Here is a 22,450-nt window from a genome sequence, read left to right on the forward strand (position 1 = left end):
TAAACCCGACTGTTTATCTAGCTTGTTCCACTTATTCCCTTTCCCTTAGTATGGTTGCCGTGAAGTTAGAAAGATAGCATAAGGTTTAGGAAATAGTATAAATTTATTAGGTCACACATTTAGGTCTTTCCTCACGTCCTTGCCCTAGATTAAACTGTATTAGATAAATATTCATTATGATCCATGCCCTATAGTGTTCCCTTTTATTCCATGATACTCACTCTCCTCCAAAGTTATATTCTGGTTCTAATACTTATCATTGATGTATTACTGTGCATTTGCCTGCTTGTAATGGCATTTTCGTCCTAAACTTATACTATATAAAACCCTTAAAACCAACAAGGTGTCTGTGGTCATTATACATTAAAGTAATATTAAAGGTATCAAATGTGTAAAGTAGAATCTTCTCCCTTTTAGGAAAACCCTTATCACCTGTCCACTGCTAGCTCCTGATCTGTCAGGAGTAATGTGCCTGTGGTAAGTCAGGTACATGAATAGTATGTGGTGTAAGAGTCACCCAAACGATTACTCATAAGAGCGTGCGTGAAATCACCTGGTTCACCTCAGTAAAACGTTAACATTGAAAATAATCACGCCAGGGCCCAGTGCGTGGAAAAGTTTGGTGAGCCGGGTGACCCGCGCGCTCTATCACGTGCACACACATGTGGACGACAGGTGCTAAAATGCGTGATAATGCATTTTAATGAGGTGATGCGGACCACCAAATTAACATGCGTTACTCTAACGCCTGATGGGTGGTACTTGGCAGGCCTGAGCGTGCTTGATGTTTCAGCGCATCTCTTAATACAGCGCGCCTCATAGGATGATCCAGGGCACTATAATATTCATGACTAATTCATTCTAGTGCATGACACGTACACTAGCACTAAAATGTGTTAGTTTAACCCCTGATGTGTGGTACTTGACAAAGCTGTATAAGATTTTGTTTACAGTCTTATTTTGTATCACTTTCCAGACTCTTAAAACAACAACAAATAGTCGATATTTTTCTCTTGCAAAGGTGGCAACTCTAAACACAACCCAGATAACACTCAATTTCGACTATAAAAGCAGTCTGCTGCTTTAGAAAATAATGAGTGTTTATGCTATTCTGATTCGCATCATGGCTCCCAATTCTGACAATTTTGATAACTATTTTTGCATTCTAGTTCATTCTTGAATATCAGAACATAAGAATCCCAATATGGTCGTCCTACATGTTACACACGGAAAAGATAGTTTCTGTAAATTAACTAGGGAAAATACCGTTGTAAAATGGCCGCCACATTGACTCTCCTAAGTGGAGACTGGGTACGGTTGTAATGCGAACCAATGACCGAAAAAGAAGACATGCCCATTCCAACAGGGCTGCGCATGAACGTCACAGTCGAGTTTGCCTTCCTCCGTTCAAGTGTCAGGAATGCCAGACGTTTATTGGGTGAACGCGCGGCCACTCTTAGCTGGCTCCGCCCATCTCGCCCTGCCGCTGCTGCTGTGGCGGAAGTGTCGCCCGTTTGTTTTCGCTGTTTGTGTTGTCTTCTTTCGCCGGTGATTTGGAAGGGACGGCAGACCGAGCAGAAGCGTACCGGCTTAGCTGACGGGTGACAAGCTGTCTGGAGGAAGCCGGGAGTGCCTGGAGAACGGGATCGCGTCGGCCTCGGAAAGAAGCAACAGTACCGGCTCGTGAGCGTCCCGGACATTTGGCACGGGCGGTGACGTCAAACAAGGAGCCACCCCGGCAGGTAAAGCTCCTGGTGCGCGCGCGGGCGGGAGGGTCAGCTGCCAGATCAGCTGATGAGCACCGACATCAATACAGAGATCCCAAGTAACCATGCACGGGTAGTTTATCTGTCCCAGTGCACTATGGTACTTGTAGTTCTGTTTATGGCATTGTAACTTCAGAGCTCCAAGGGACAGAATGTGTAGCTAAAGCCTGCTCTGTCGGTTGTATGCGCAACAGAAGTAGCACGCCTATTTTGTTCCATTATTGTGTATTTTATTTAGATTATAGCTCCCTCTAGCAATCTCAGACTTCCCCTGTCAGTTACAAGTGGCGCTCTCACATCTGACCTTCTCTGAGCACAGTGTCCTGCTGCTGTAATTTTGCTTTCTTTTTCAATATTCAGGACCACACGTACTGGAATGCAAAGATATAACAGAATTGGGCCACAATAGAGACTCTCGGTTTTCTACTGGTCTATTTAGAATAAATACAGGCGGAAGACTATGTTAACCATATTTGTGTGTTTTTTTTTTAAAATAAATTGAAAGATACTAAAATTCATTATTTAAGAGTCTGTCGGCACATTCAATCGTGACTACTAGACTTGTGTCTGTACGGATTGAAAGAGCAATAGTTTTAAAATAATGGCATTTCCTGAAATAACTGACAAGATGCACATGTTCGGTTTACAATGCCAGCCTTTGCCGAGGAATATATTGTACTGCATTTAAAGCAGGGTATGGTGCTGAAACCTGACACGCCTTTAAATATGGCATATGCTTTTATTAGCTAAATGTGAAAATACACTAGGTGCAACTTAAATTTCTTCTCAGAATGCAGCATAAACAAAACGAAACACATGTAATGTCAACAACCAATAAATATACGTTACTAAATGAGGAAATGTTTAAAAATAAATATTATAAACATGTGATCCTTAATTATAAAGTTTTAGACACACCTGACACATAAGTTGAGTTACTCAAATGTAACGTTTATTAGTCGTGTGATTCTGCCATCACACGGCCACACACTGACACCAGCCTGCAGCCAACCTCGAACGTTGGACTTTACCGTGCTCTTTTACCAGGGGACATGTGACTTTTAGTCACATGGATGTCATGCCCCAGGGCTGAGCTTTCAGTTAACACTGTTGCACTCTTAGCGGGAGCCTTTGATGTCAGTAGTCTTCTACAAACGCCAAATGCATCTGATTACAGAACCAACCTAACATGTTTCTTAAAACCTATCATCCCACCAAGTGCACAACTTGTCACTGAAGCCATGTAATTGCCAAACAATGTTTTCCAGTGGTACAGACACTTTGGCCTAGCAACGGATACCTGTTCCCCCTGTGGAAAGAAATTCATATTCGCCTCCTGTGGCCCACACGCCTAGGATCAGAGGACACTACACCCACTTCATACTACGATAAAGAAGTGCTTCTTAAAGTGCAAGTGTACCGAATGAGCCAAACCCATTCAGTCACGGGGGGAGGAGGGGGGTAACTCTGGTAGGGGGACTAGTGGAAAATGTTGGATCATATTACAAACATGGCTGAGGATTATCATTCATATAGAGCACATTCTCCATCAAAGGCCCTTTTGTGTAACTAAATGTTCAGAAACACAACCTCAGTGTGATTGGAAAGAGAAAGAGTGGCCCCTTATTTACTTTTCACAACTTACTGTTATCTCTTTAATAGAAAGTCCTGAAAAACCTTTGTGTCAACACAAATTGACAAAGTGCTATGAACCTTCTTTCCCAGAGCAATAGGTTCTGCCCCAACTTCCCAACAAACCAGAGGTTTTGGCCTCTCCTCTTGACCAGCCCACTGAAGTATGAAGCCCTTTAAGTTCATATGCAACAGCTTCTGTGCGCTCAGTCCCAAAGGCGGTAGGTCATTCTGCCACACAGTGTGGCCTGCTTTGTCTTGGGGCGTTTCCCACCAAGCACTGGGAAAATAGCCTCTATATCTTCCATGCACCTTCTACGAGAGTCATGCTGCCATCTTGGGTGTTTATTTGATGATAGTCTGAACTGCTAATGCTGTTGCTCCCCAGTGCCAGATGTAGCACTGTAAGGCCGCACTGCAAGGTAAACAATTGTAAGGTTGAAACATCAATACTTTATTGTTGTCCCATCACATGAATGAAAACCATGAGATCCTTAACTGGATCCTTTGTGTTCCTTCAGTCTTCAAGAGTGTATGCATTCCTTTCCTCGAATGCCTGCAGGTCTTTCTGTGTGTATGTATGTAAATAATATTTCTATAGCATGACCTGGCCAAAAAGCTGGTCATCAGGACAATTGCTGCCATCTGGGGCACAGTGTAAATTATGTCCCATACGCACAACAATTCAGTGGGACTCTATACCTCAGTTCTGTATAAAGAAACCGTGCTTGTCGAAGTAAAGGCCAACACCGAACACATTCAACATTGTCACAGACCGGTTCCAAGTAGGAGAGGTTTTGGGGCGTAGACTGTCGCATGTTGTGTATGGAGGGACTGCAGGATAGATGTATACTGGCAGAACACCATCGCCGATATAAGGGACATGTACATAACACAGTCTATTCTTGTACCTGCTTATTCCACCAGTCCATAGCATGGATTATTGATTGGTGCCTATGTGTGCTATTTCCTGTGTTTTTATGTGGTGTTTTGCACAGGGGCTTACTATGTGGTAGAGGAAATCTTTTTGAATTTATGTTTATTAAGCATTACTGATGAAGCTGCTCATCAGGGAAGCAAGCAAGACGAGTGTTGCAAGTGTGATGCTGTTGCATGAAAACAGGTCAAGTACAATGTGTCCTCCTCTGCATTTATTATGTTAAAGGGTTTACTGGTGCACTGTCTTTCCGAGTGCGCACTGTCCAAGAAGAACATTCCCACTGAGACTGACACAATGGCTATATTTATTATTACAATAACCTGTACTTAAACACATGCCTGGTCATGCTTAGTTTGTAAGGACATAGAGTATTTCATGAAGCCATTTGCACACACACACACACACCTGTTTTTAAAGAAGGATTCGTGCAATCGCAGGAGTTGTCACCGCACGCTTGTGCACTTCTGCCTGTGCATTTATCACCAGTGCTTTGATGGTGTTAATGGATTATTATCGGTAGGGCCACTGGATTTATGCAATTTTTTCACTGTGGCATTTTTCGAAAATGTTTGTGGTTTGCCGCACTTGCCACATACCATCATCTGCTGCATAATCCTGCAGATTTCAACAGCAACAAAAAAAATTGTCTCTACCTCAAACGGTTTAAAAGTGCCACATGCTGCCGTGCAGTGGGACGGCCTTCCTAAAGGTTGAGTAGTCACCTTTTTGTTGCTTATTGCTATATTTGGGTGTTAAACCGGTACTGATGAGGTGCAACGTGTCCCCAGACAGCGTTAAGTGTAAAAATAAGAAAGTAATGAAGTAATACTATCATGAAATGTGCTGCATAAGTTACTCGACCATGCCGCTCAATTTGGCCATCCCTGCAGCATAATTCCGGTGACTCTGGTTATCGGTTTGTGTATCGCGGAGATCACATTTGTGTTTGCTACACAATTTGATGTTGTGATTACCCCGCTGTCCTAGGGCATTGCATGCTTCTCACATATTCCAAGCGGTACAGACAGAATCCTGCCTGGTAAGGCTTCTCTGCCCACATTCAGTGGTTGATCATACCAACTCACTCTTGTGCGGCAGCTCTCTCCATCCTACAGGCTCGTGCGCCACATAATAATGTTCTTTTCTCCTAATCAGGCTTTGCGCCTCCTCTCTTCCCCCAGGTTTCAGCGACTCGCGTTTGTGGCAGAAACCACCACGTTTGGGATTTCAAATGTTCAACAATCTTTCAAATATGCTTCTTGCATAAGGAACTGAAAGTCTCATTCTCGGTGGGCGGTGGTGACTGCTGCAGAAACACCCCATGTATTTATAAATATCACAGACGGTGTCCTGGACGGAACATTAGTGTAAGGAGTACAAGTGACACCTTAAGTCCCACTTAGGCGGCTCTCATATGATGGATAAATCTTATTTTTAAAAGAAACTAATTAGAAGAAAGGTGACAGAGTTGTAGAAAGGTGAGGAACGAATAGGAGTTATGGAATATAAAATACATTTTTAATTACCTCACAGGAGAGTCACCAGTCTAATATAAGTCAGTTGATCATTTTGACAACCCATATTTATCAGCATTTGTATCCATAGTTTAGGCAGGCCTAAGAGATGAGGCATAATTGTTCGGTCCTCGTTAACCTATAGTGTAATTAATTTTACTGTGTGCACTGCCTCCTTGCACCATCTCTGACTTATGCTCATTCCTCATCTAGATGAGGTGATCTTAAAGTCCCCCTATTCGGTGAAAAATATTTTCGCAATAAAAACGGTGACAGACATATCCACCTTGAAGCTTTAGTGTTTTTATGTCTGCACAAAAATAATGAAATGAAAAAGAATACATACCGACAGCTATATAAAAACAGTTAACATGTTTACTTGTTAGAAATGGGGTTTCTGCTTGACTAGGGTATGCACCTATGCCAGGCACTACTCACCACTCTAGCCCGGTTAAGTCAGTTATACTTTGAAGATACCCTGTGCTCACGCTCTGGTAGATTGACGCAGAGCAGGCAGGCTTATCATCAGAGGTAATGTGTAAAGCGTTTGTGCAACACACTCGCACAGCAGCACAATGAATACACCACCAAAGAGTCTCCACACAGGATTATATAAAACTATGTAGTATATTGTGCGTAAGACCAGACCAAAATGATACGAGTCATAAATACTTTGCATCCCATGCAATTACTCAGATAGTACTAGTTATCCTGGACAATGCAAGGCAAAAACAACATATGTCAGTAAATACTTGGGGCATGTAATGCAACAGAAAAACATATCAGGAGCAGTAATTTAACATAGGTACAGGAACCCCTGTACTCCTACTAGCAGGGTTACAGTAATCACTTGCTCTGACTGGAACAAGTGCATTATCAACAAGGAATAGGGCACTGGAGCACTTGCGCGCCTACTTGTTGTGGTACGTTAATTTGAAATCACCATTGTCTGAAGGCAGAAAAAGTTCCTTCCCTTGAATACAATGTGGTACTACTGCATCTTGCCCAGCCACCAACCTACTGCTGGGTAGGTGTGCATGAACCCATTCAGGGCCTTCCTTCTGGACCCAATGAATGCCCCCAAACCGGTTGTGGACCAGAAGCGCTGGCCGCTATGTGCAGAGTTTATCAGGGCAGGTGGGGAGTGACTTCCATGGCCGTGCTGGGGCACAGACTCCTCAATGCACAGGGCAGCTTCCCTATCGGTCTGGTGTTGGCCAGATTCCACACTCAGGAGATCCCACTGGTCTGGAAACCATGGCGCAGAATCTTTGGGTGAAGGGGGAAACTCCACTGGCCACTCGCCCCTCTTTAATGTGCGTTCACCCCAACAGCGGTTTCTGCTTAGAGGAATGATTTCAGCGCACTCTGCCTGACCCGTAGCCTCAGCAACAGGAGCCTCCCTGCGGTCACTGCAACCCGGTAGCGGAGGAGGCAATCTCTGCATTAGTGTCCCTGCGGTGCATCCGGACCACACCTAGGGAGAAAAGTGCCACGTTGGTCAGCCAAGCACAGACCTTCAAAGCGGGAATGGGGTGAATAGCATCTCCCTCGATGCGCTGCTCCCCAGTACACAGAGGGGCAAACAACACTCGCCATGCGCTGCCCAAAGTTATAAACGGTGCTCACTATGTGCGGATTTTAGTCACAAAGCCCTGTGCTGGGCTCCTCAGTTGCTGAGTCCCACAGTAGATGCAGACAGTGGAAATCTAAAATGCCCCTGGAATTGAGAACACTGGGGCACAGGGTGAGGAGCAGGCAGGCCAGCACAATAAGTTACTTTTAGCAGAGTGGCAGTCCCTCCAGCACGTCAGCTCAAAAGGCAAGTATTCCAAATGGCAGTTCCTCCTGGCAGCACAGCAGTCCTTTTGCAATGTGCAGTTTGGAGAACCAGCAGTGTCTGCTCATAAGTCTATGCAGTGTCTAAAAACATGGGGTCAGAGCCCCAGTACTTACACTAAAAAATGTCTTTGATGAATGGGTGACTTCAAAGGAACCCATTCATCAAAGACATTTGGAAATTCATAACAATCCCTTTCTCCCCAACCCTGGCTTCTGACGATCAGTAGGGGATAAACCAGCCCTTTGTGAGATGGCAGGACACAACCTATTCAAATGTAAGTGTAAACCACCTCTCTCTCTCCTTCCAGAAAGACACTCTGTATGCAGAGGTATCCCCTGTCCCACCCAGCCCAGCCGTGTATTTGAGTCAGGCTGTAAATCACAAAGTCATGAGCACAGACAAATGCCCACTTTCTAAAAGTGTAATTTCCAAAATAGTAATGTAAAATCCAACTACACCAGTGAATAGGATTTATCACTACCGTTTTAAACATACCAACCATGGCAAAGACACTCCTTTATGATCAGGAATTACCTCTTAAAATATATATTGGAATTCCCAATGCTAGCCTATGAGAGGAGTAGGCCTGGCAGCAGTGAAAAACAAAACGGGCTGTTTGTCACTACCAGCACACGCAAAGCATGAAGGTAAATGTCCTGCCTTGTGACCTGTGTTTAATAGGAGGGAAGTTTAAGGCTTGGTAGCTAGTTTTAAATGGCAATTCAAAGTGGCAGTAAACTGCGCACACAGGCACTGCGAAGGCAGACCTGAGACAGGTTTGAAAGTGTACTTTGGTGGGGTGCACAATCAGTGCTGCAGGCCCACTAGTAGCTTGTAATTTACAGGTCCTGGGTATATGATATACCACTTTACAAGGGACTTGCAAGTAAATCAAATATGCCAAACAGGTGTAAACCAACATACCATGTTTTAGGGGTAGAGCACATGCACTCAAGCACGGATATTAGTAGTTGTAAAGTGCCCAGAGTCCTAAAGCTAACAAAAATAGGGTAGGAAAAATAGGTTGGGGAAGGCAAAAAGTTTAGAAATAACTCTGCAGAAAGGGCCAGGTCCAACATCTCTCTATACATTTCATGGAGTCCTCCGGACCAAATATTTGTTTTGTGACTTGCATGAGCGTTCTGTCATATGCTGACTTGAACTCCATAATCCATTTTACATTATAGGTGCGGTCCTTTGTTTCTGATCTCTGAGGTGAGTCCTTACACACTATGCCAACCTTTTCCCTAAAAAGGTGGGTGTCCCCCTGTCTTTTGTACAAAAAGGAGACGCGATTTGAAGCGACGTGGCAGATCAGTATTGGAACATCTAACCTTTACTCTTATGCTTGTCCGCAACAAATCTCTTGAGTAGACAAAAGGCAGAATGCATTACTAATGCCCCAGTCAAAGTCCCTTAAACACTTGAGAGGAAGAGTCAGCGGCTTCAGAGACACTACCAGGACAGTTGAGTAACTATCTTGCTGGTCGTGCCTCCTCCACGACTAGGAAAGATACTGCTGGAACTATTGGAGTTACCAGTAGGCCTGTCTCTGCACCTTGGAGACTCTGGCAGGTAAAGACCCACAGTATTCTAGAGAAACAACCATTACCATAGAGCAGAAACACCCAATACAAATGCCTTGTGTGCTTGGTCTCAGAAGTGAATTTGCACCTGTTATTACAACAGGGAGTAACAAGTGCAAGCCTTTTTTGAATGTAGAGATTGCTCTGTAATTACCTATGCATACTTCAGGAGTGAGCAGTATTTGCATCAATCTCATAATGGTCACAAAGTGCAAAACTGGGCTCGAATATTTCACTCTGCACCCAACTGAGAATGAGACCGTTGGTGCTGCTTTCTCAGAAGGAGTGCAGAATAGACACATACAGGGAGAAGGGAGCCCTCGTAGGCTGTGAAGGCAGGGCCTTGGAATCTTCCTGGGTTGGGTGGGCAGAGGGATCTTTGGCCGTTCCAGCAGTAGAGAAATAATGCTTCCGGGGCCTGTGCCTGACTTATAGTGTGAATTGAGATCAGATACTTTCCTTCAGAAATGGATTGAATTCCTAGGAAGTAAGTATTGTGATGTGAAACATTTACTTACTGAAACGTGGATGAACGCATCATCAACACCCGACATCGCCATAGCCATCCCGGACAATTACAAGATTATCCGGAAAGACCGCTCCGTCCAAACAGGAGGAGGCATCGCCATTGTCCATAAGAACACCATCAAAATCACGACCAGCTCCGACGATAACCTTACAACTGCCGAACACCTCCACTTCCAGGTCCACACCGACCCTAGAACCACACTTAGAGGCACCCTCTTCTACAGACCTCCAGGAACTCGTAAACAATTCAGCGAAGACATCACTGACTTCATCAGTCCACATGCCCTTGCCTCCGAGAACTACATCCTATTAGGAGACCTCAACTTCCACCTGGACAAGTAAAACGACAGCAACACCACCACCCTTCTTGACAACCTAGCCAATCTCGGCCTCAATCAACTTGTTGACACCCCCACCCATGTAGCCGGACATACGCTCGACCCAATATTCACCTCCAGCAAACACATCTCCTTTGATCGCACCACAGCTCTCCACTGGACAGACCACAGCTGTGTTCACTTCAGCTACAAAACCACCTCGACCCACAACCCCCCACAACCTATCCCCCGAAGAAAATGGAACAAAATCACCACCGACCAACTCCTCACATCGCTCAACCAAAACCCACCCGCCCTCTCATCGGACCCAAACCAAGCTGCCATCAAATTCAAACAATGGATCACTCACAGCGCTGACGAACTAGCACCCTTGAAAAACCATCTCACCAAACAAAACTGCAAAAAGGCCCCCTGGTTCAACGATGACCTTAAGAAATCCAAAAAGCTATGCCGCACTCTTGAGAAGACATGGAAAAAAAACCCAACCTCCGACAACATGACTACCCTCAAGGCAGCCACCCGCAAACACCACCAGCTGATCCGATCCACTAAGAAATCAGCATTCAAGAATCGACTCGACAACAACGCCCATAACAGCAAGGAACTATTCAACATCGTCAAAGAATTCACCAACCCCACCGCAGCCTCAAACGACATCACTCCCTCCCAAGACCTCTGCGATTCGTTATCCTCTTTCTTCTACAACAAAATTGCCGACATACACAACAGCTTCGAAAACAGCTCCAACAAACAACCCTCTCCACCCCCCTCAGAACCTAAACCGCCCTCTAACAACCTCAGCGCCTGGAACCCAATCACCACTGAAGACACCATCCGCCTCATGAATTCTATCCACTCTGGATCGCCAACCGACCCATGTCCCCACCACATCTTCAACAAAGCAGACTCCATCATGGCACCCCATCTCCGGGATGTCATCAACTGCTCCTTCATCTCTGCCACCTTCCCAGAAAGCTGGAAACATGCCGAAGTCAGCGCCCTCCTGAAGAAACCCACAGCAGACCCATCTGAACTTAAAAACTACCGCCCCATATCCCTCCTCCCATTCCCGGCCAAAGTCATTGAGAAAGCCGTCAATAGCCAACTTGCCGCCTTCCTCGAATCCAACAACTCCCTCGATCCCACACAGTCCGGCTTTCGAGCCAAGCACAGCACCGAAACCGCCCTAATCGCAGCAACAGACGACATCCGAACACTACTGGACAACGGAGAAACAGTGGCCCTCATCCTACTCGACCTCTCTGCCGCCTTCGACACTGTCTGCCACAGTACACTCATACAACGCCTCAGCAACATCGGCATAAAAGGAAAAGCCTTGGACTGGATCATCTCGTTCCTAGCTGGGAGAACTCAGAGTCCGACTTCCCCCATTCAAATCAGAGGCCACCGATGTCGTCTGTGGTGTACCACAAGGATCATCACTCAGTCCCACCCTCTTCAACGTCTACATGAGTCCACCCGCTTCCATCGCGCGTCAACACAACCTTAACATCATCTCCTACGCTGACGACACCCAACTGATTCTTTCCCTCACCAAAGACCCCCGACACCGCCAAAACCAATCTTCTCGAAGGCATGAAAGTAGTAGCCGTATGGATGAAAGACAGCCGCCTTAAACTTACCCCTGACAAAACGGAAGTGCTCATCCTAGGACCAACCCCCGCTGCCTGGGACGACTCATGGTGGCCCTCGGATCTGGGCTCAGCACCCATACCCACGGACCACGCACGTAACCTTGGCTTCATCCTAGACTCTTCTCTCTCGATGACCAATCAAGTCAATGCCGTCTCATCCTCCTGCTTCAATGTACTTCGTATGCTCAAAAAAATCTTCCATTGGATCTCCGCTGAGACAAGAAAGACTGTCACCCACGCACTGGTTACGAGTCGACTTGACTACGGAAACACCCTCTACGCCGGAATTACAACCAAATTACAGAAAAAACTCCCAGCGCCGCATCCAAAACGCATCAGCGAGACTCATTTTGGACATCCCTCGCCAAGATCACATTACCGGCCACCTGAAAGACCTCCACTGGCTTCCCGCCAACAAGAGAATAATATTCCGTCTCCTCACTCACGCACACAAGGCCCTCTACAAACTAGGGCCCGAATGCCTCCACACTCGACTATCCTTCTACACACCCACCCGCCAACTAAGATCATCCAATCAAGGCCTCGCTGCAGTTCCGCGTATCCAAAGATTCACCATGGGAGGTAGATCCTTCTCCTACCTGGCAGCCAAGACCTGGAACTCTCTCCCCACTCACCTCCGCCTCACACAGAACCACATCTCCTTCAGAAAAGAGCTTAAAACCTGGCTATTCGATAAATAATGAACCCCCTCCCCAAGCGCCTTGAGACCCTCTGGGTGAGTAGTGCGCTATATAAATTCTTGAACTTGAACTATTTGTTAAATTAAAGGTAGAATTAACAGCTCCCTAGACAAGGTCAGACTCATTCACTACACTCGTTCAGTGCCCTATTCGATTGATGTAGACTGTTTTACAGTGTTTCTTTTAGCTTCTACAACGAAGGGCAAAGAAATGGTTTACTACGAGTAGTAACTTGTTTACACATGGCTACAGTACTGTTGTACCACTACTGCTGCATATTTATTCTTATGTTTGCTATGACAAAAGTTGTGAAACCCACCTTCTCTAGAGTGGAACTATCTTGCTTAGTTACCAGCTTCACTCATCTGCTCTGCACATTTAAGCAACCAAAAGCATTTACTTTTGCTCTTGATCGCTATGTTTGAAATTATGAGCACAACTTTTAAGTCCTAAAAGAGTTATAAAATAGCTCCTAGAGAAACCATTAAGTCTAGTGACTAATGGAAAATCATCAGATGTAAAACAGTTGGGTTAGTATTGGGTAAGAAATGTTTTATTGCATTTAACTATAAATCCTAATTTTCATTACTGATGAGCTTTTAAGAAAGAGCTGTCCTGATAAGAGGACGAGACTGCAGTACTTCATTGGAGCTTCAAGTTTCCCAATAGCTCGGAAGATTGTTGCAGCCAACATGCATTTTGCCCTGTTTTCTAAGTGGTTAGTCACTGGCTCTCGAAGGATTTCAGCAAATCTGAGACATCTACCATAACATGATGATCCACAAAAAACAGATCTTGGAGATCTGGCTCAGGCAGCCCATGATAAATAAGATTACTTTATCAGGTGTCATCTTAAAGAAACAGAATTAAAATAGGGCCCTCAGTCGTGCTATCCAAAAATAAGCTGCAAACAGTGAACATCCTTTGGATGCGATCCAGGGGAATAAAGGCACAACATGGGGAATTTTGGTACAACAGGTTCCCAAAACTGAGTTAACATTCTGAATAAACGAAGTAGAAAAAAATAAGGGCCATGTGGTATAATGTACAGTGCAAACAGATCCAACGGTAGACATTTGCAATTAATGTCCATTTCAAACAGGACCTAAAACAGAACTGCGAGAAAGTGGGTTGTTAGTTGGGGGGGGGGGGGTGGGGGGGGGGATGCCGGGAATGCCCTTCTCAAGCAACAGCCACAATCTTGTTCAGGGTCAACCACAAAAGTCACTAAATTAACCAATGCTTAGCCCTCTGGTAGCTTCACACAAAAGCAGTTAGGCTAAACTTAGAGGCAATGTGTAAAGTGCTCACCCAGCACACACGCAGTAATAAAGTTGAAAACACAACTCAAGAAAATGCACTCACCAAATTAGAAAATAGAGTAAAATGTAACACATTATTAGACCCCAACATGACAAAAATCCAATCAGTATACAGAAGATGTGCAATTTTAAACATTTAAGTAAAAAAATCGTGGCTAAAAGCGCCATGAGGACCTGGTGGTACAAGAACGGGTGAAAGCCACAAGTTTGGGCCGGAAACCGGGACCAAGTTAGTTCAGCAGAAAAAGTTACCTTCTAATGTCCACCGCGAAGAGCCCAGTTTGTCATGGAGGAGGCCGCGAGGAGCAGGGAGAGTGTCGTGGGCGGTCGTCGCTGTAGCACGAAGAGCAGGCTGGGTGTTTTGGATGGTTGTCGCTGTAGTGCAAAAATCCTGTTGGATGTCTCGGATGGTCATTGCTGAAGCTTCGTTTTTGGCGTTCACCACGGAGTGTCAAGGCTGTGGCGCAAAGTGCAGCTCTTGCGTTGCTGGTCAATTCTGATGGTCGCTGTAGCTCAAGACCCTGGTTTGTTGGAGCTTCGCGTTGGCAGTCAGTGTGGGCAGCAAGATCTTGGCATAAACAGACCCAGTGGCAAAGAGCTCAACACTTCTGTATTTCTCCTTGTGGTTCAGAGGAGGGCACTTTGAGCTCTGATGCCAGCCAAGGGTCCAGGACCTGCGGGGGCACCACATGGGGATCAGGGACTTACCCTTTTAGAGGCTAGCAGGGCTCAGGCAGGCCCAGTTGCAGGTCCAGGCAGCAACTCAACTGGACAGATGCTGGGAAATCTCTGAAGCTTGTTGTGCCCTGTCGCTCAGCGAGCTGACACTTGGAGTCACACAGCCTGGGATGACGGCAGCAGGTCCAGTCTTCCTTCTTAGCAAACAGGGCCGGCCTCAAGCAGCAGCCTCTTCTTTCTGGCAGCAGGGAAGATTTCCTAAGAAGTATCCACAGGTCCAGGAGTGTACTGAAGAGTTGGTCTGAGGTTCTTATTTTTATACCTAGTGACCCCTTTGAAGTGGAAGTCTTATCTTCTGGAGTTTTCCCTCCAAAGAAGTGCCTGGAATTTCCTGCCTACTTGCCCTGGTCCCAGACTGTCTGGGGACACAATAGGCTAGTGTGAAATCCTTTGTGTGAGCTGTTCGGTGTCTTTTGAAGTGCAATTGTGACCGCTTCGATCCTCGCTTCAAGTCTGGATGGCCTATCTGGCCAACACCCAGACCCTCTATTGTGATACTGTCTGTGAGGAATACACAATGTCAACTACACCTAGTCATGTGACTCAAGAAATGGTCTGCAGGCACCAAGTGGTTAGGGTCAAGTACAGGGAACTAGTGTGAACCGTCCATTAGAAAGAGAGGCTAGAGCGAACCTTGTAGATGAGGTCCAACTGAAATGAATCTGCCAATAACACTTGGAATAAATTAATTGGAAATAAAGACTTTTCAAATGACAAGAGTATCTTGGACTTCTTTTCCTGGCGCACACCAACTTGCAGCTGCATCTTTCATGATCTGCAACACAGAGGCATCACGTAACGGCTGGTGTCGTGGTTTCAGTGCGCAGGAACTTTGAATTTGGGAAAATGATGTGAGGTGCAGAACCACTAGTCTGCCGTTTAAACTTTGCTCTCTATGTTGTGGTAAAGCAATAGTTTTGTTTGGTAACACACTGGAAAACATCAAACATGGGGACCAGGATGTCACACCCAGGTAAAACAGAGGCTAAAACGGGAACCTAGGGGTTTTCCAAGCGAAACTGATCTGAAAATGAGAATCTTGGAGATGAGGCGCAAAAGAATACAGGTCAGGTGACTAAGGCAGGAGATCATATCCACAGAAACAAAGGGCACAAGGGGTGGCGTCAAAGAGAAATAGAACTAAGACTGAGTCATCAGAAAATGAAACCTGAACTTTGGACACAAAGTTGTAGGAGTCCTTTCGCTCACCATCAGAACTGTGCTGCCTTAATCTCTGCCTACAATCATGATTTGGCCCTGTGTATTTTTCCAGCTAAATGTGTCTCTGGTGCAGTATGAAAGTGGAGAAACTGCCAGCAGAGTATGATTTTGAAAACTGAAACTATGCTGTGGTATGTGAAATATACAATTTAACGTATGTCTTGTGAGGTTAGAGTTGTGCACAGGTAGTTTGTCTAATGTTACTTACTTAGAGTCTAATCATTCTGGTGTTAATCTTTCACTGGGTACAAACCTTGCAACTATGTAGGTAGACTGCTAGCCTTCTTCTATATTGTTACAGTGGACATACTTCTTTAAACAAACTGAGGCATTGTGTTGTCAAGACTGGGCCCAATGATGCTTGGTGGCAGAATGCAACCACTTGCCTGCTGCACACTGGAGCTATCCCCTCAAATGAAACCTAATCGGAATAATCATTGCAGGACTCGGGAGAGGCAGCTGCGGTTGGGTCGCCGGGGAGCATTCCAGTTGAGACGGCTCTGTGACCAAGGTTGCTAGTTACATAGTCTCGTAAACCGCAGATTCCATGTATAGAGATAATCATCCAACATGTAATGCCATCTTTGAATGGAGAAGGAGCACCGCTGCATGATGGGAGGACGTCAGTAGTGGGAAAGAGGCTAGGAATGTCTTAATGTATAAAAACCACACTAAATCACCAATCACATACTCCATCCAAATGTACACATTTTCATGCTCTTACTTTTTGTGGATCTGCTGTATAGACTGTGAATATCACTTCAGGCTGATTTCCAAGCGGAACTCCTGATTCCAGAGCACCACAGTTAAGCCTGGGTGATGCCCACTGCTGTGACGGTTTAATGGTGTAGCCGTGCACTTGATAAGAACTCAAGGGTTAAGGTGCAACTTCTGATATTGCCACCCTTTGTGCTTATCGAGAAACCTCAAACGCGTATTCCTTCCGTTATTGCCACACACGTGGTTTCTCAGAGATAATGTTGATTTCGGTTTCACATCAATCTTTTGTGTCACTACAAACTTGACAATAACTGCTCAGAAGCTTTTTGACATAGGTGCTTGAAGGTACTGTGCTTATGCTTGGGGCTAATGATAGCATGCACACAAAGTGTGGCATGCTCTACGACCCTAATTTGTGCTGCCACAACTACCACAAGACTGTGCCAGTTCCAGCTCTCTGTGTCTACTGGAAGAAAAATCCTTATTTTAGAATAGGCGGCCTGACACAGCCAGCTCCTCTTGAATTAGCTGATCACCAGCAACAGTTCCTCATGGCCTGGTAGTCCTGTGAGGTCTCTAGTCCATAGTAAGGGAGCAGTCCAGGGGGGTGGGGGGTGGCTGCAGTTGGAAATAGGCTGGTGCATGGCTGGCTAAGTTTTTGAGGCAGTGGAAGAAGCCACTGCGCTTGTGGCCACACGTTTCCTGTATTCGGCCAAGGGCCCAGGTGTGAGGGCAGCAACCCCCCCTACCCTTTCAACCATCTGAGGAATGGTTTCTGACCTATGTTTTTTTAAAATATATTATTATTATGTTGAATTCTGTCAAATTTATCCTGCACAAGGCACGGTAGTAGAAAGATCTCAGAGACAGGAAACTGTATCACATCCAGAAAAACCTCAAAACCAGGGACCCATGCATTGCCTTCTTGAAAAACTGCTCAAAAATATGGATCCTGTGTATAAAGAAATTTGTAACTTGTCAAAATGGGGTCTTCTGCTACTAAACCTAACAGAAATGGGTAAAAAGGGGCTCTGTTTTGACAAAGTGGCCAAATGGACTACATCCAAAAGGAACAGTCTCAAAAACCTAAAGCCTTGGGGGCGAGACAGAGAACAAGCTCATGCGTCTAGAGTTTTGCTGGCATATTTTTGATAGGATTAAATCTTTGAGTAACTTTATCCCTGTGGATTAGAGCGATAGCGTAAAAGATACTCAAAGACTGGAGCGACACTTGAAAAACGTATCCGATCATCCTGCTGAACGCCTCTTTGACAGAGGAGGTGAAAGAAATGAAAGCTGCTGGAATGATATAGGGTCTAGAAGAGAAAGAGCTTGAAATTGAGTCCGTTATAGTTCACAGAAGTACTCACAACAAGTATTTGCTACAATTCACAAACTGATACGGATGCCGTGAAGCCTAAAATAGTTATGAGAATTTTTCTTTGCATGTACCTGCTCCTTGTTGGAAATACAGACACCGACCAGCTACAACTAGCTTGTGCTACAGGAACGATTTTCATAGTTAACTGTGTTATTAAAACAGAAGGAAAGTAAGTGCAAAATGAAAGAGTAGCCTAGGCCTGCTGAAAACTTTCGAAACATTTTGAGTGCCAATGAACTCCTCAAAGCAGAGCTGTATTGATAAACTAGTTTGACTGACATGGGTGGGATAGAATACATTTTTTGTCATAATCTTGCATTAACTACTTTTATTACCCTATTCAGTGGTACTTATTTCATTGAGCTTGGAAGGATGAAAGATAGTGTTTTCGTGCCTGAATTCTTACCTGGGCCCTTGACTCCTGCAGTTGGAGCATTAACCTAGTGAGTTTTCTAGCAGTTTAGAAGCATCCCATAACTTTCTGGGTTTGTAGATAAAGCTCTTCCGAGTAAAATGTTGGGCTATTGCCAATTGCTGTAGAAGGAGGCACGCAAGGAAGAGCTAGTTTTCATCATCAACTGAACGGAAACCCATTGGAGAGGAAAGGGGAACCATGGCGGCCTGCCTGTGAGTGGACTTCTCTCTGAGAGTGAGTCAGCACCACGCGGGATGCACAGCACAACTGTAGGCCCTGCACTGGTAACGCAAGAGATGGGATCACATAGGAAGCTGATGAGACTGGGATTCCTGACCCCTACTGAGAGTGCTGGGGTAGGGGAAGAACACAGGGAATGGGGAAAATGCTCACCTAAAAGAAGGGATTCTAAGAGGGGGTGCTCTTCCCCCCCCTTGGGTGACTGACATACTAATAGTCTGATGAAAAGCCCCAACGACTGAGACTGTCGTCTTCTTCATGCACTCCCTGTTTGCTATAGAGTGGGAACATTTGCTCTTCAGATATGCAGGCCTTGCTTTCCCATGGATAGTCTGTGTGAAAGGGTCTTTGAGGCAAGAGCAGGTATGCTTGTGGAGTTTTATCAGCTGCTTTTCAGACTGGAAGGAGACACGGCATCCCTCAAACTCCGCTAAAACCAGTGCTTGGTCAAGATTGCGGAATGGGTGAATGCCAATCCTCTGATCCTCATTTCTTCCAAAACTGAAGGTTTGGTCTTTCACTGTTCAATTTGGAATGCGGACTGGCAGCCTTTCGCTTTTCAATATACCTTGGCTTACAAAAAAAATCTAAAGTATACAGCCAATACAGAATCCTGCTACCTGCCTACATATATGCTAAAAATATTGTGAGTGCATTTCCATCACTTACAGACCCTCTATTGGCTCCCAATGGAGAAAAAGTATACCTTTAAAGCTTTATGCTTCTGCTGTCATGCTACCACAAATCAGGGCCATAGCTCATGTTTACATCAATCCTCCCCGTCTACACAGCAACCTTAGGTCTTCATTGCTGTCCCCCTAATAAGACCAGTTCCTACTGTTTGCTCTTTCAGTTCTTTACTTCTACTTTCTGGAACAAACTGCCCACATGTCTACACTCTGCTGTCCAGGACACTCCTGGAAGCTTGGCTCTTCACTCTGGAACCTTTTCTCCTAGTATTCTAGCAAGGTGACAAACTGCGGTAGTCTTTTCATTATATGAGCGCTTTGTTAGTATTTGGGGTGGTTGTAGCACAGATCGGATTATGTCAGGGTGTTCATGAGTCCGGCTCTGATAACCCTCCTGCTTGATTATACTAGGACCTATTTATAACATATTATCAGCGCCTCATGACTAGTCGGAGATCTATCTGTGCTGTGGAGACTTGGACTCCAGTAATGCGCCTGTTCAGTTTATAGGCCATGTCCGAAGATATCCTGATTAATCTTTAAATGGTTGTTTGCTGTGAACTACTCTCACAGTGTTTCCTAAATGATTTAGAACGACCCAATTTTTTTAACAAACTTTTGAAACTCATTTAACATTGATGGACCTGGCGTGGGGTGATGTTTTTAATGTAATAACTGTAATTGTTTGTAAACATCACCACCTTGACCCGGCCTTTTGATGTCGAACTGTGGCCAAGATATTGATCTGCACATAAAATTGACAGATGGTTAATGCGCTGGAGTCTAGACCTGGAACATGCCTTAGTGAGGGATGCTAGCCTGTGACACCTGTTCAACAAAGTCACAAAGCTTCCCAAAATTTTGGGTGATGACATCAGTGATTTAGCAAATTTGACATACCCCTTCAGTATCAGAGTATGAGGTAAGGCTGCTTATCCAATTTTGTGTTTAAAACGAGGCGTAGTGGTGCAATTACAATCATTGCAGGGTAAGGTACGAGTAAACCCCAATTTCATGTGCTCACCCTCTTGGTAGCTTGGCACAGAGCAGTCAAGCTTAACATGGAGGCAATGTGTAAAGTAGGTGCAGCAGTAAAACCACCACACAAAAAAGGATACCACACTAAGTAAGTAAAGTAAAGCTTAATTTAATAAATGAAACAAGACCAAAACAACAAAAACCCAATTTGTAGAACAGAAAATGTTGAATTTTTAGTTTTTATGGGGAAAATAGTGCCAAACGGTGTAATGCGCCAACTGTAGACATCTGGTCCCGCAAGACCAGGACGAGGTCACAAGTTCAGGCCAACCGTGATGGAACGTGGGCTGGTTACGGTGCCCCAGTTAGGCCCCTGAACAGAGTACCTTAAATCCTGACTTGCAGAGTGTTGCATGGATCTGCATCGAAGATGCGTTGCACCGCCGAAGCAATGCATTGGTTCTGAGATGCAGTGTGGGTGCTATGCGAGGTCCTGTTACATCGACGTCGAGAATCCTGTTAACTGGGCCTTCAATGCGAATTTTGGCATCTGGGATGCAGTGCACAGTCGGTGCGATACGTCCGTTCCAAAGGGCTGCGAGGCTGTCATGCAGAGTCTGCTGTTGGGGCTGCCGAGGATGCGTTGCGCAGTGGCATTTCCGGAAGCGATGCAGAAGTGATCAGGGATGAGATTCAACTCGCCCTTGGAATCACTCTGGGTTCTGGGTCTAAGAGATGCAGGTCCTGTCCTTCTCACACTGGCAAAATGACAGCAGGTCAGTACAGCAAAGCAGGATTTCAGCAGAGTGGCATTCCTTTAGCATCTTAGCAGTCCATCTTCCTGGCAGAGTTTTCACAGGTCCAGGGGTGTTCTGAAAATGTGCTGTCTGAGGCCCTATTTCAATGCCCACTTGTGCCTTTGAAGTGGGAAGAAACCTCTAGAGGCATGCCTTTGAAGTGTACAGATGGCCTGCCTTCCTGGCCCTGGCTCCAGACTAACTTTAGGGGGTAGGCAGCCCTTTTTGTGGAGATATGATACAACCTATTATTCAGGTGTGAGTCTGGGTCTAGCTCCTCCCTCACATCCTGCTAGTGATGGCCCATCCAGTCACCCCCAGGCTCTCATTGTGTGTGGCTGTTTAGGAGGAATACACAAAGCCCAACTGCAAACTACACCCTGTCATGTGACCAGAGACAGGCTGCAGGCACCCAGTGACTTAGGCAAGCAACTGACAACTTTCTAAAAGTGGCATTTTCAGAATTGTAATTTAAAACCTGACTTTACCATAAGTTAGGATTTAATTTGGGATTCCAGAGAGACCACACATGAACATATTATCTCTTACCATTTGGAAATTACACTTACAAAAAATGTAATAAGGCAACTCCAGTGCTATCCTGTGGGCGAGATAGTACTTGCAGTGGTGAAAAACCAATTTAAGAGTTTCACTTCCAGGACAGGTAAAACTTGAAAGTTAATTTCTTACTTTTTGGGATTAAATCTGTTTTTATTGATATTTAAGTAGATTCACAATACAACAATCATCCCACCTACAACCAGTGGCCTATGAGGAATAACAGGGGGTATAACGGCAATTACAAGGAAAAAGGTGACCTTTAGGAGGGACGAAGGCGTGAGACGGTCAGGATAGGGGAAGGGTGAGGGGTAAGTAAGTAGAATGCTCGAAAACCCTCACCGAAGGAGAATGCAGAATACTCAGTGTGTGTGTGTGTGGGGGGGGGTGGTATGCTAGAGCTGCTCCCTTATATTTTAGTCTGTGTAACGTTCCATGTGCGTAAGGCGAAGTTCTCGTAGATCTGCTGGGCAAGTCTGCACCCTAAGTTCACTGGAAAGGAACCGTATGCAGGGCACCCAAGTTTTGTCAAATTGTGGCAGCATGCCAGGTAGTACTACTGCTGTTAGTTTCTCCATCCCCAGGAGTTTCCATAATTTATGTAGCCAGTCCAGTCGTGTAGTTGCTTTGCCTGTGCCCAGGAGGTCAGTGAGGGGCCAAAGATTTCTGCGTCTCTGCAGGGTTATATACACCTTTGCACCCTCTAATTAAGTAGCATTTCTGTCGCTTACTGATGACATGACCTCTTTCTGTCTGTAGTAGTGGAGGCTTGCAAGTATGTCCTGAGGGTGACCAGGAGACCAAGCTTTTTGGCCAGTCCATTTTCAGTAGAAGCCATGTGAGCTCATAGAATAGTACATTTGTTATTACCAGTTGTATTTTTCTACA

General features: G+C 45.2%; 1 protein-coding gene across 1 annotated transcript in view; it reads left to right on the forward strand.

Moving 5' to 3' along the window:
- The first annotated feature begins 1,459 nt into the window (after positions 1-1,459).
- The window catches only part of LOC147684396 (vacuolar fusion protein MON1 homolog B-like), an 89,421-nt gene continuing 68,430 nt past the window's right edge, over positions 1,460-22,450 (forward strand). Inside the window, exon 1 of the mRNA XM_086940323.1 lies at positions 1,460-1,742. The gene's annotated coding sequence lies outside the window, so the exon portion shown is untranslated. The remainder of the gene's footprint in view (positions 1,743-22,450) is intronic.

Source organism: Lissotriton vulgaris, chromosome 10, assembly GCF_964263255.1.
Source record: "Lissotriton vulgaris chromosome 10, aLisVul1.2, whole genome shotgun sequence".
NCBI lineage: Eukaryota > Metazoa > Chordata > Amphibia > Caudata > Salamandridae > Lissotriton > Lissotriton vulgaris.